Source organism: Ovis canadensis, chromosome 6 (genome assembly GCF_042477335.2).
Source record: "Ovis canadensis isolate MfBH-ARS-UI-01 breed Bighorn chromosome 6, ARS-UI_OviCan_v2, whole genome shotgun sequence".
In the NCBI taxonomy this organism is placed as follows: Eukaryota; Metazoa; Chordata; class Mammalia; order Artiodactyla; family Bovidae; genus Ovis; species Ovis canadensis.
In genome coordinates this window covers 40,665,279-40,677,892 of record NC_091250.1, presented here as the reverse complement: position 1 = coordinate 40,677,892, position 12,614 = coordinate 40,665,279, and the positions used below count along the sequence as shown (strand labels likewise).

At 40.4% G+C, this 12,614-nt stretch overlaps 1 long non-coding RNA gene across 1 annotated transcript in view; it reads left to right on the top strand.

Moving 5' to 3' along the window:
• The first annotated feature begins 1,090 nt into the window (after positions 1–1,090).
• LOC138442373 (uncharacterized) overlaps positions 1,091–12,614 on the top strand; it is a 66,840-nt gene continuing 55,316 nt past the window's right edge. Inside the window, exon 1 of the long non-coding RNA XR_011257671.1 lies at positions 1,091–1,179. This is a non-coding gene — a long non-coding RNA (uncharacterized lncRNA). The remainder of the gene's footprint in view (positions 1,180–12,614) is intronic.

Here is a 12,614-nt window from a genome sequence, read left to right as displayed (position 1 = left end):
ATGTAAGAATGACGAAAGTGTTACAATAGAATTCACTAACATAATTAAGCTGTGTATAAGATACTTGTTTTGCCTCTAAGTTCAAGTGTCAAGTTTACATTATGTGCGCATTCGAGATGACTGAATCTCAGGCAGTCTCTTTGTCCAGACTTGAACATATAAACATTTGAAGGATGAGGATCAAAACGGTCAAATATTTCCTTTTTTCCTGCTTTTCATTATTTTACAAGCACTTTAAAACTCTTCAATGTAGAAAATCTGAAATTCATAAACTAAGTTCTTCACTTGAAACACTTCAAGTTTCCTTTACATTTTTCCAGAGGGTGCAGTCTTCATTTCAATCTATGTTGTTTCAGGTATATTAATAACTCTGAAAATTTTATCCTGAGCCACGAATTCCATTTGCATAATACTAGGACAATAATTTCAACCGTCTTGTAAATGTGCATTTTTTTTTTTACCTTCACAATGATACACTTTCTGCGTGCTCAGTTGATAAGTCGCATCCAACTGTTTGTTACTCCATGGGCTGTTGCCCTCCAAGCTCCTCTGTCCATGGAATTTTTCGGGCAAAAATACTGGGATGGGTTGCCATTTCCTTTTCCATGGGATCTTCCCAACCCAGGAATCCAAGTCTCATCTCCTGTGTCTCCTGCATTGGTAGGCAGATTCTTTACCACTGAGCCACCTGGGAAGCCCTGATACTCACTTTAGTGTATTTCCTTTTAAAGTCATATTTCAAAGATACATAAGTATTTCTTATAGTGACAACCAAAACCGGCCATTGTGAGGATATACCGTAGAAATAACCACTAACTGGTGTTAAATTTATTTTTAAGAAATTCTTTCAGGTGGCTTCTATAAGCATCTCCAGCTAATATTGATTTTGTTTGCATTAGGGTGAAGATAATGTCTTTTAATAGCTCATTGTTACTGAAATAAAGTAATAAACTAATTGAAAAGGCATAACTACAATTAGAAAGACTATGTATGTACTCACTTCAAAACGCCTTCACTTTTGACCTTTATACTAGAGTGTTAAATAGAGCATGACCTGCCAATCCTCTGGGGTTGAAGCTAAATCCCTCATGCAAAACCAGAGAGTGAGAAGGATCAGGAATCCCCTGAAGCCAAAGCAATACTTCTAGCTTTCCTTCCTGGAGCTGGAGAAAGAGTCAGGTGAGAAATGCAAGAAATAAAGAGGAAGAGGGGAAGAGGAACAGAGAGAGAACTTATTTGTGTCCATTGAATCTGGATTTAGAAATGGAAACAATGTATCTTGAAGTTTATTAAAAAGTAGTATTTGGCATATCTTAAAAACGGAATTAAACTGTTGGTGAATTGCTCACCCAGGTAACCCAAAGGCAGTATTAATATCTGAATAAACTTTTTCACCTAGGGTCCAGCTTACTGCAAAAACTATTGATGAGTTTTAAATTCTTAATGTAACTTTGAAATTTATGCATGTTCTTTTTGTGCCAAAGTAAACATGCTAAGTCCTCCTCTTGTTCTTTTTCCACTCTAAATTAATGCTGTTCTGTCAAGGAGGCAGGAGACCAAACGTGAGTGCACCAGCTTTGGAAACAATTGCATGAGTTTTGCAGTCTTGAACATGTGGATTTACCTTTCAAAGTTGCCTCAGCTGTGCAATGTCAACTACCCCATAGAGTCACTGTGAGGATTAAATGAGCTAATGTTTAAAAAGCACAATGCTTTGCACTGTAAGCAACTGTATTGAAGATGGGTATAAACGTTGTCTTGTATGAGAAAATGAGAGTAGTCGTTTTCTGTCAGAGTGAAGCAAATGAAACTAAGCCTCAGGTCCTCACATGCAGGAACCCCTTGCAAACGTACTCAGAATAAGATATTTTAACCCCAGTTGACTCAGATCACTTTCACTTCTCATTTTGACTTCTTCTCTATCACCTTTGCCCTGGCATAACCCAGCATTGGAAGACTGCAGGCATTTCTGGACTTCGGCTGTGGGAAGTTGAGTTGAGAATATGTTTAGTTTGGGTTAGTGCTTCCCTGTTGGCTCAGACCGTAAAGAATCTATCTGCAATGCAGGTGACTCTGGTTCAGTCTTGGGTCAGGAAGATCCCCTGGAGAAGCAGTGGCTACCCACTCCAGTATTCTTGCCTGGAGAATTCCATGGACAGAGAAGCCTGCTGGGCTACAATCAATGGGGTCACAAAGAGTCGGACACAACTGAGTGACTAACACTTACTTACTTAGTTTGGGTTTGGGGGATATATTTCATACTTCCACGTATAGTTGAGTTACTGCTAGTTGTCTTGGTGTTGCAATGGCTTCTGGAAAACTTCCAACTGCTCACTGTGATTTGTGCAGGTGCAAAACCAGAGGTGTGGTTAAGCTGTTGAATATTTGTACAGGAGCCAGTCTCAGAAATACGTGGGTGGTGGAGGAGGACATAGCTTGATGCAGCCATTTAAATTGGATGCAACAAGCAGAAAATTCTTTTAAACCTTAGAGCTCATGTTATATAAATTTGGTAAAAGCCTTTCCAATATTGATCATAATCCCCAAAATTCATATGAAGTTACCAATAATGAGCTGTGAAACTGAAAAGTTTTCCTAAATTATCAATAATATAAAATTTGCAAACCGTGCTTACCGAGATACAGAAGTCCTTCTATTCTCTCTATAGAAATTATAAAATAGTTGGCCTATGAAAAAGTATTCAAAAAGCATGAAGTCTAAAACAGGAAAAAAGGCTAACAAGAGTATGTCAGGAAGTTAACACCATTGTTATTTCTTTCTGGGTGCTCACAGTATGTGTCAGTTTTTAGTTTATTCGTTGTGATTTCTTTCTTTCTTTCTTTCTTTTTTTAATTCCCTGATACATCTGTATTCAATTTTGGATTCACAAATTTGCGATTCTTTTTCTAAAGGGAGCCCTCAAATTGTACAGGCTTCTGAGGCACACTGCTTGGATCTGACCCACTTTGTGATCGTCTGCCAAATGGCCCCAAAGGACCTTGAGTAACACTCCTCTGTTTGTTACTTTCCTTGTCTGTGAGTTCTAAAGTAGTTAAAACTGAGAAGCCTAAATACAAGTCAGCACTCTGTCATGGCTTCTGTATCCAGGGATTCTCCCTTGACAAGGAAACCTGATTGGCAGGGAAGCCTGGCGTGCTGCGGTCTACGGCATCGCAAAGAGTCGGACATGACTGAGCGACTGAACTGAACTGAGAGTATAACCAACTAACAAAGTTGTGATAGTTTCAGGTGAACAGCAAAGGGACTCAGCCACACATATACATGTATCCATTCTCCCCCAAACTCCCCTCCCCCCGGCTGCCACATAACACTGAGCAGAGTCCCCTGTGCTATACAGTAGACCCTTGTTAGTTATCCATTAAAAATATAACAGTGTGTACATGTCCATCCCAAACTCCCTGACTACCCTTCCCCTGGGATGAGACTTTTAAAAAATTTCATTCCACTCTTCCCATTGGTTCAGTTCCTTTTAGCAAAGCCAAGTATTGGCTTTGCATTTCTGAGGGAGAAAATGGGGGTTCTTAGTCCCCTTCTTTCGCTGCATAATCGAGCCGAAGACTTTGAAGCTACGGATTCCTGACCATACATAATGAGATAACAAACTCTACCATGCCCCAGAGTTAAACTGGAGAGAATTACTTTCTGGGAGAAAAAACTGAGGCTGAAGGAGGTCTATCTGACTTATCAAGGACACAGAGATTGGCATTAAACCCAACTAACGGTTGGATTAACTGATCTGTGTAATTCCTTGCTACCTTGCTAAATGACTCACTTCAAAAGCCAGAGGAAGAAAGATTTACCTTGAATGTACTTTGATATAGATGTTTCCTTGGCAACAGATTCTAAGTCAAAAGCAAAACAGTGATTGAAAATATGCACTTTTGTTAAAAAATTGTGGGCTCTGAAGCAGCAGTCTCAGAAGTTCTTTCCTATCCTTTGTTAACTGAAAAGAGAAGTTCTTTATTTCAGATGCCGTTATGTAGCCATTATTTTAGAAAACTCTGTCTTCTCGGCATTAAAGTAGGAGGCCACTTTCCTCCCCCCTCTTCATCTCCCTTTGCTTTGGTCTTTTTGACTTCCTTGCACTCACTCAGAGTCATATGTGTAATTAGCGATTGCCTCCGCCCCCGCCCCGCCCCCCTTGCACCATTGACATCTTGTCCTCAGTACCTGTCTCTAGTTGAAATGATCAGTTATAATTTTGTTGCAACTGCTCGATGGACATGAGTTTGAGTCAACTCCGGGAGTTGGTGATGGATGGGGAGGCCTGGCGCTGTGATTCATGGGGTCGCAAGGAGTCGGACATGACTGAGCGACTGAACTGAACTGAACTGAAAGGCAGATTACTATGAGCATAAGGTATGTGTATTATTAATGGAATACCTCTTTTTTCTCTATATACTTTAAATTCTTGGGTTAGGATAAATCACTCCAGTATTCCATACCTTGTATAGATTTGCCTTCACAAACAGATGCTTTGGGATTTCTCTGGTGGTCCAGTGGCAAGGACTCTGCACTGCCAGTGCAGGGGGCATAGGTGTGATGCCTACGATCCCACAGGCCACACAACCAGAAATCATCTCTAATAGATTTCAGAAGCAAAATTTTAAAAATTACTAAAATAAGAAACTTTTACTGAAATACTTTGTTTTAGGCCATCTCCTTCCTTAGAAGGATTCTGTAAGATAGAACCCCTCTGCTCTGTTGGGATATTGGTCCCTAGCTTTGCCAGCCACGCTGCAGTCTGAGCCAGCAGCATTAATATCTCCTGGGAGCAATGCAGAATTTCAGGCCCCACCCCAGATCTACTAAATCTGAATCTGTATTTTAAGATCCTTGGGTGCTTTATATGCACACTGAAGTTTGAAATGGACTGTTCTTCACTGCTTGGTTTATTTTCTTTAGGACTTATATGGACAGTTTGTTTCAGATATAGCTTAGTGGTTATATTCCGAGGCTTGAGGAAGGCAAGGAGTTTGCTTGATTGGAGGTTCCAGCCTTTACTGGTGAGCTGACTTTGGGAAATTCGCTTAGCTTCCCTAAGCCCAGTTTTCTCCTCTGTAAAATGGAGACTATAATAGCACTCATCTATGAGGTTATTGTGACCGCTAAACAAGAAAACACATATAAATTAATCAAGCCCCGTATTATAGATGTGCATGATAACTGATAAACACTAGCCACCATCATTGTTACTCCTAGTTTATTTTGTCTTATGGGACCATATAACAGGATTTTTGTTGTTGTTATTGCTGGGGGTAGGAAGCATAGAGCCAAATTTAAGCCCTTTCCAGCAGGTATTTGACCTTATGATTGACCTTACCCAAGTTTCATCTTACTTTTTATATTTATTTTTCTTCACTACAATTTCCTCAGATTTTTACATTTTATTATGTTCACTATGATATCTTTGTAAGCCACTTCAAAATAATTTTGTACTGAGATATGACATAAAAAGTGTCATCACAATTACAAATGTATTAGTCTACAATTTCTACTCCAAATTATTTTGACAGCCTTGTCTTACTTTTTTTCTCTACCATCTTCTTGCTATAGTTATATTGGTTTACCCGGTAACTTTGTAAGGCAGTGATACTTCAAACAATTTTCAAAGCATGTTTCCCTCTCTTTACCTTTTTATTCACCACGGTATCTTCAGCATGGTACCTTACACGTGATAGGTGTATAAGACGTATTGAGTGGTTAATCCTGTACAGATTTACATCCTGCATCACTTAGGATTCACATCTCTTCATGTTTGCTATTAAATTCAACCTTGGAATGGGCTTTCTTCATCTTTTAACCCATCAAGTAGATTGGACTCAGATCAAGTGCCACCCTTGCTGGGAAGACTTCCTTGACCCTTCAGGTGGACAGAGGGGGGCGCCTTCTTCCCAAAACTATGGAATTGGGTAACTGTGTTACCCAACTGCCACTTGCCATTCCTCCTTATGTTGGTTACTTGTTTGACAGCACAAGCTTTGGAATCAAGAAATCACAGGTTTAATCCTATCTGGGCCACATACCAGCTGTGTGACTTTAGAAACATTGCTCAGCTTCTTTATGACTGTCATCTGACCTGTAAAATGGGGAAATGGCAGTGTTATATCACTACTATAGTTAAAGTATTGATTATAGATAATGACCATTGATTATAGATACTGTGTGTGATTAGCATATTACTAGAGATACTGTCATAATCTGTCTATTTTGCCAAGATAGATTCAGTAATCTTCTCTTGTGGAATCAGCAAGAAAATATTACGGGGCTATGAGTGAAGTCATGTTCCTGTAACTCTTGAGGATTCTTTTTGACTCAGGCCTCCAGGGCTGACAGAAGCTGCTGGAGTTATGTCTATTGATGATTTGTGGTGAATGTAGTTGTGATTCAGTATTGTCTAGGTTTCATGACTCATCAGTGGTGGTGCAGGAGGAAGGTAGAAAATATTTACTGTTACCCAGGGATTGTTGCAAAACACAGTTTCAAACTCTCTTTGGATTTCTTTTTGTTGTTTCTCTTTATTTCTCCTCTTTTCGTTCTGTAGCATTATTTCTCTTTTTTGCATTTTTCTTCCTTGGAATACATTATAGATATCAGAGTTAATTTATTCCAAGTGAATGCTGTGTTTTTTGCTTTTTTCCTTTTGGAACTTCCCTTTAAAATAACCTTCAGCCTCTTTTAGTTTTATGCAGGGGCATATTTTCAAGGTTCTGAAATGCAACATGCATGATAATCAAACAAATCTTTCAGTCTCAGAATTTTGAGAAAGAGATTCATTAAAACAATTCTCTTATTAAAGACTATACAAAATTACATGAGATGCTTTTTTTATCCACAAAATTCTTGGAGATATGGATATATTTTACTATAAAGCTGATATGTATATTTTCAGAATTGTTTCTTATGAATACGTATTGAATAAAAGTTCTTTGAGCAACAAAGAGACTGGTGCGTCAGAATAGTATGCTCATTATATATTTCTAGTGGGCCTCTAACTATGCTAGTTCTTTCTCCGTATGACAGTTGAGGATACATTTCAGATCAAATCTGATCATCTTGCTTTCTGATTAAAGTCCCACTGGCTCCCTACTGCCTACAATATTAAATCCAGGATGAAAGCTTTTGCTTATTCTGGCTCCAAATAACCTCCCCTGCCTCAGCTTCAACCCCTGCAGCTTGCATCCACCCCCAGAGCTCCAGCCACAAAGACTTTCTTACCCTCACTGACTGCAGGTGGCGCTCTTTCCCAGCTGGGCCTCTGCACAAGCTGTGTCTTCCTGCTTGTTGTAAAGAATCAGTCCAAATGCCCTTTCCATTAGGAAGCTTCACTGGAGTTCCCCAAACAATTATTCTTTACTCTTGGGTCCCATAACAATTCATAGACAACATTTACATAGCACTTACTATGCTGGGTAATCGTGTTTCCATTTACAAATCTCTAATTAGCTTCTGGGCTATTTGAAGGAGAGTAGGTTGCCTGCTTTTTTTGTATCACCCACAACATCCATTCCAGTGTCTATTACATAGAAAATACCCAAAACAAGTTAGTTGTTCATGGACATATTCATGTACACATATATTTTAGGGAACACAATGCATGTTGCTTCTATCAGTTCAATTTAATTTTGTTGATCTTATACATATGAAATGAATACTAATGCAAATATTAATACAAGCCCTTATTTAAAAAAAATAAGCTCAGGTTCACACTGATTTGTACAATTATGAATATTGGAAAATGTTCCAATTTTTTTTCCTTGTGTGGATCTATTATTTGAAGGCATATATCAGCCCCCAGATGCCACAAGTTGCCTGAGTTCCTCTGCTGTGATCAGCATGTCAGCACAGTTGCAGTTCAGATTCCCTGTTGGTCACTTAGCTGATCTTTTTGGCTGGTAAGAGACCAAGACTACTCACAGAACTCTGTAACCATGGTGATAAGATGCCCTATTTTAACTTTTCAACAAAAAAGATGAGATGCTCTAGCACTTCTGGGCCTGTGGTTCCCAGTGGTATTTTGGGGAGCCATTCAAGCATTTAAGCTATAGAATCAGGCCTTGAACTGATCATTACTTTTCTGTTTATACTAGATACCTTTTAAATTAGGGATGGTGACTGATAGCACATAGAGTCCATGACCAGGCAAACGTGAGGTCTAGGGCAAACCTGGGAGGCTTGTCATTTATATAATACATCAGCTGGAAAAAAGCTCCTTTAAGCTAAGGGTTTTGTTTTTTAAATAAAATGAGAGTACTCACCAAAATAAAGACTGTATGCTTTTTCACGAGTGATGAAATAACCCTATTATGGAAGATGGATGTGATTCTTGTAGAAAATCAAAGCATTTAATTAGACTGTGTTTTCCAACATGATTAGCCTTAGACCTTGTTAGAAGGGCAGTTGTGTACACCTGAGATTTAGGGGGCTCAGGGAAGGTACAGTGTTCAATCTCCTCCTTTTCTTTTAGTCTAAAAGTCTAACTTGCCAGAATTTTTTCCTTTAAAGGTTTACAAGCATTACAATATAAGCGTTTCTGGGGAAGGCATCACACTAAGAGAGAGGCTGAAATTTAGTGGCCTGTGAAATAAAACTGGTTGTAGGCACATTTGTTTGGTCTAAAGAGTGTCTTTTAAAATATATATATATAGTGTTTAGAACCAACATTTAATCATTAATAAGAGACTTCACACACACACAAAAAATCCATTACCACTAAACAACAGAAGAGGTGGCAAAACTAAATTCTTACAAGGTTGGGCTCAGATCACCATTGTCCTGTTTAAGGTAGCCAGATTTGTCTCTAATTTGTCAGTCTCTACTCCTCCCAACTTATAGTCAGATACAATTCTTTAGGCCTTCCTCACTCATTTACTCGGAGAAGGCAATGGCACCCCACTCTAGCACTCTTGCCTGGAAAATCCCATGGATGGAGGAGCCTGGGAGGCTGCAGTCCATGGGGTCGCTAAGAGTCGGACACGACTGAGCGACTTCACTTTCGCTTTTCACTTTCATGCATTGGAGAAGGAAATGGCAACCCACTCCAGTGTTCTTGCCTGGAGAATCCCAGAGACAGAGGAGCCTAGTATGCTGCCGTCTGTGGGGTCGCATGGAGTCGGACATGACTGAAGCGACTTAGCAGCAGCAGCACTCATTTACTTACATTCCTGGCTCCCGTTGGTAAAGAAAATAGAGCAGCCTCAATAACTGTGACAATTTGGGGGTTGAGAGTAAAGCATTTGCTTCATGTTTGGCCTAGGATTGCCTTCATCTCCAAGAGATCTGGGGGCTTCCCAGGTGGGGCAGTAGTAAAGAATCTGCCCGCCAATGCAGGAGACACAAGAGTCTCAGGTTTAACCCCTGGGTCAAGAAGATGCCCTGGAAGAGGAAATGGTAGCCTCCTCCAGTATGCTTGCCTGAGAAATCCCATGGAGAGAGGAGCCTGGCAGGCTACAGCCCATGGGGTCGCAAGAGTCGGGCACGACTTGGTGACCGAGTACACACCAAGAGATCTAGAATATTAAGACTTTCCCATGCCTCTTGTGTTGTTCCTGCCTGCTGTGGACGGAATGCGTCCCTCCTAACATATATGTTGAAACTCTAACTGCCACTGTGATGCTTTTTGGAGACGGGGATCTTAGGGACGTAATTAGGTATAGATGAACGTGGGGCCCTCTTATGGAATTAGTGTGCTTAAGGAGAGACCAGAGAGCTTGTTCCCTCTCTTTTTCTACAGGAAGACACAGCAAGAATGTGGCTGTGTCTACAAGCCAGGAAGAAGGTCCTCACCAAGAACTCTATCCTGATCTCAGGCTTCCAGCCTCTAGAACTGTGAGAAATAGATGCCTATTGTTTAAGCCGTTCAGTCTAAGGTACTCTGTTATCACAGCCATAAATAGTTAACACACTGTCCCATTCTCCCTTTGGGGTATTCTCAGAAAACAAACAAACTAAAGAAAACAAACATGATGTGTGTTTTTAATATATTTCCCTTGAAGCATTCATTCAAAAATTCTTATTATTTAAATTACTAGTACAAATGCATACATACATACCACATACGTACATAAATATGCCAGAGAAATTCGGCTTTTACTTGAAGCTAAGTTGATTTGACTGAGTTTTCTGAAGTTGTTTATTATCACCTTAGTTGGGAACATATTTCACTTGTACCTGATAAATGCAGCAAATTGGAGTTAAAGCATGGACCTTACTCTGTAAATTTAATTTGTGTGAGAAAAAAAAAAAGCTGACTAATCTATTCCCAAACCCCATCCTCCACAGGAGAGGTACTGTTTAGGTAAGAGGTTTTCTTGATCCTATTGTGTAAAGAGGAGTTTGAGAAGAGCAGATGCCTTGGGCGTAGTCCAGAGATGCTTCAAGACTGGGAAGGGAAGCATATGCAGAATGCTTTTATTCTTCCTTGGAAGACTTTAGAGTGTTAGAAATTGATCAAAGCCTCTAATTTCCTCTGTCCAGATTTCTTACATGTTTATTTTATAATTTGCATTAAGCTCAAAATGCAGATATGTGTGCAGGAGTTTATATGCATTCTTGGAAGCAGAAACACTTTGAGTTATATTCATACTGTTATATTTACATTAAGTTCTATATGGTGGCTGTGGAGGTGCGCCACTCCAATGTCCCTTTAAGAGATCTGCAGCTGGGAACATCATGAACTGATAGCCCAGCTGTTACACCTTTGGATCCACTGTGGCAAGATGTCAGGCCACACTTCCCCTGGGCTGCTGTCCACAAATCACCGATCACAGAGCCAGCTCAGATTCAGTGTGGGGACACCCCATTGGCTAGCTGAGACTTCGCATTTATCTGAGGCTCTTCCTGCCCAATACATCTTCCTCTATGCGAATATCAGACATAGATCAGGGTCTGAAGGCTCTCTGCCTTCTTTTGCTTTTTTCTCGTTGCAGACATTTCCTCTAATAAATCCCTTGCACTCTTTCTTGTTTCATTCGGCATCTGCTTCTCAGAGGATCCAAGCTGACACGTTGTAAGTGACTAATTCTTATTGGCAGAGTCAAGAGGAATTAAAGTACAATATCACACAAGAACCCGAGGAGGACTGTGTGGGTGCCTTATAAAGAGCACAAAATGATCAAAAAGGACAAACTTTCCTATCAGTCAGCATGGGTTTTATGGCTGTAGATACTGTAAGGATGCAAATGAATTTGAGAACAAGATGTTGGTTACTGCTGTTTGGAAGGGGTGCGTGCGTACGTGCTCAGTCCTTTCCGACTCTGCGACCTATGGACTGTAGCCACCAGACTCTGTCCAGGGGATTCTCCAGGCAAGAATACTGAAGTGGGTTGTCATTTCCTACTCCAGGAAGGGGTAGCAGAGATCAAATCGAGTATAAGCCAGACATTAACTTATGAAATTATAAAAGTAGATAATATAAAAAGAAGTAGAAAAGACCCTGATGGTGGGAAAGATTGAAGGCAAGAGGTGAAGGGGAGGACAGAGGATGAGATGGTTGGATGGCATCACCGACTCAATGGACATGAGTGAGCAAAGCTCTGTGAGATGGTGAAGGACAGGGAAGCCTGGCATGCTGCAACTCGGCCTCAGCGGGCTTGGGTCCATGGGGTTGCAAAGAGTCCTACACAACTGAGCAACTGAGCAAAAACAAGGTAATATAATAAACAGAAAAAGTTTCAATGGTGAATTGCCAATTGTTATAGTCAATAAATACTGTGAGTTTGGAGAGAGGAAGGAGAGACCATCTGGGACTTTAGAACTTTGGGAGGAATATTATAAGATAAACCTCTCTAAAAGCTGGCTGTTGCAACTGGATAAGGCTTGGTTACTCTCACCACTGAGGAAGTGATAATGGAGGAGACTGAAAAAGGGTTATGAGAGTATTAGGGAAGGTAGTCAGCCAGCAATATTTTAGAGCTGTATTTCCCTGCAAAGTCATTGTTATCTATAAGAAACTGAAAAATGTTTTCATTTTGATGCTAGTATAAAAAATAGTATTTGAGTTCCCCTGAAATTAAAAGATGTTTACTCTACTCCTTGGAAGAAAAGTTATGACCAACCTAGATAGCATATTCAAAAGCAGAGACATTACTTTGCCAACAAAGGTCCGTCTAGTCAAGGCTATGGTTTTTCCAGTGGTCATGTATGGAAGCGAGAGTTGGACTATAAAGAAAGCTGAGCGCCGAAGAATTGATGCTTTTGAACTGTAGTGTTGGAGAAGACTCTTGAGAGTCCCCTGGACTGCAAGGAGATCCAACTAGTCCATTCTAAAGGAGATCAGCCCTGGGATTTCTTTGGAAGGAATGATGCTAAAGCTGAAACTCCAGTCCTTTGGCCACCTCATGTGAAGATTTGACTCAATGGAAAAGACTCTGATGCTGGGAGGCATTGGGGGCAGGAGGAGAAGGGGACAACAGAGGGTGAGATGGCTGGATGGCATCACTGACTCAATGGACGTGAGTTTGAGTGAACGTGGAGAGATGGTGATGGACAGGGAGGCCTGGCGTGCTGTGATTCATGGGGTCGCAAAGAGTCGGACACGACTGAATGACTGAAGTGAACTGAACTGAAATCATCTTCTAATTGAGGTCTAACTC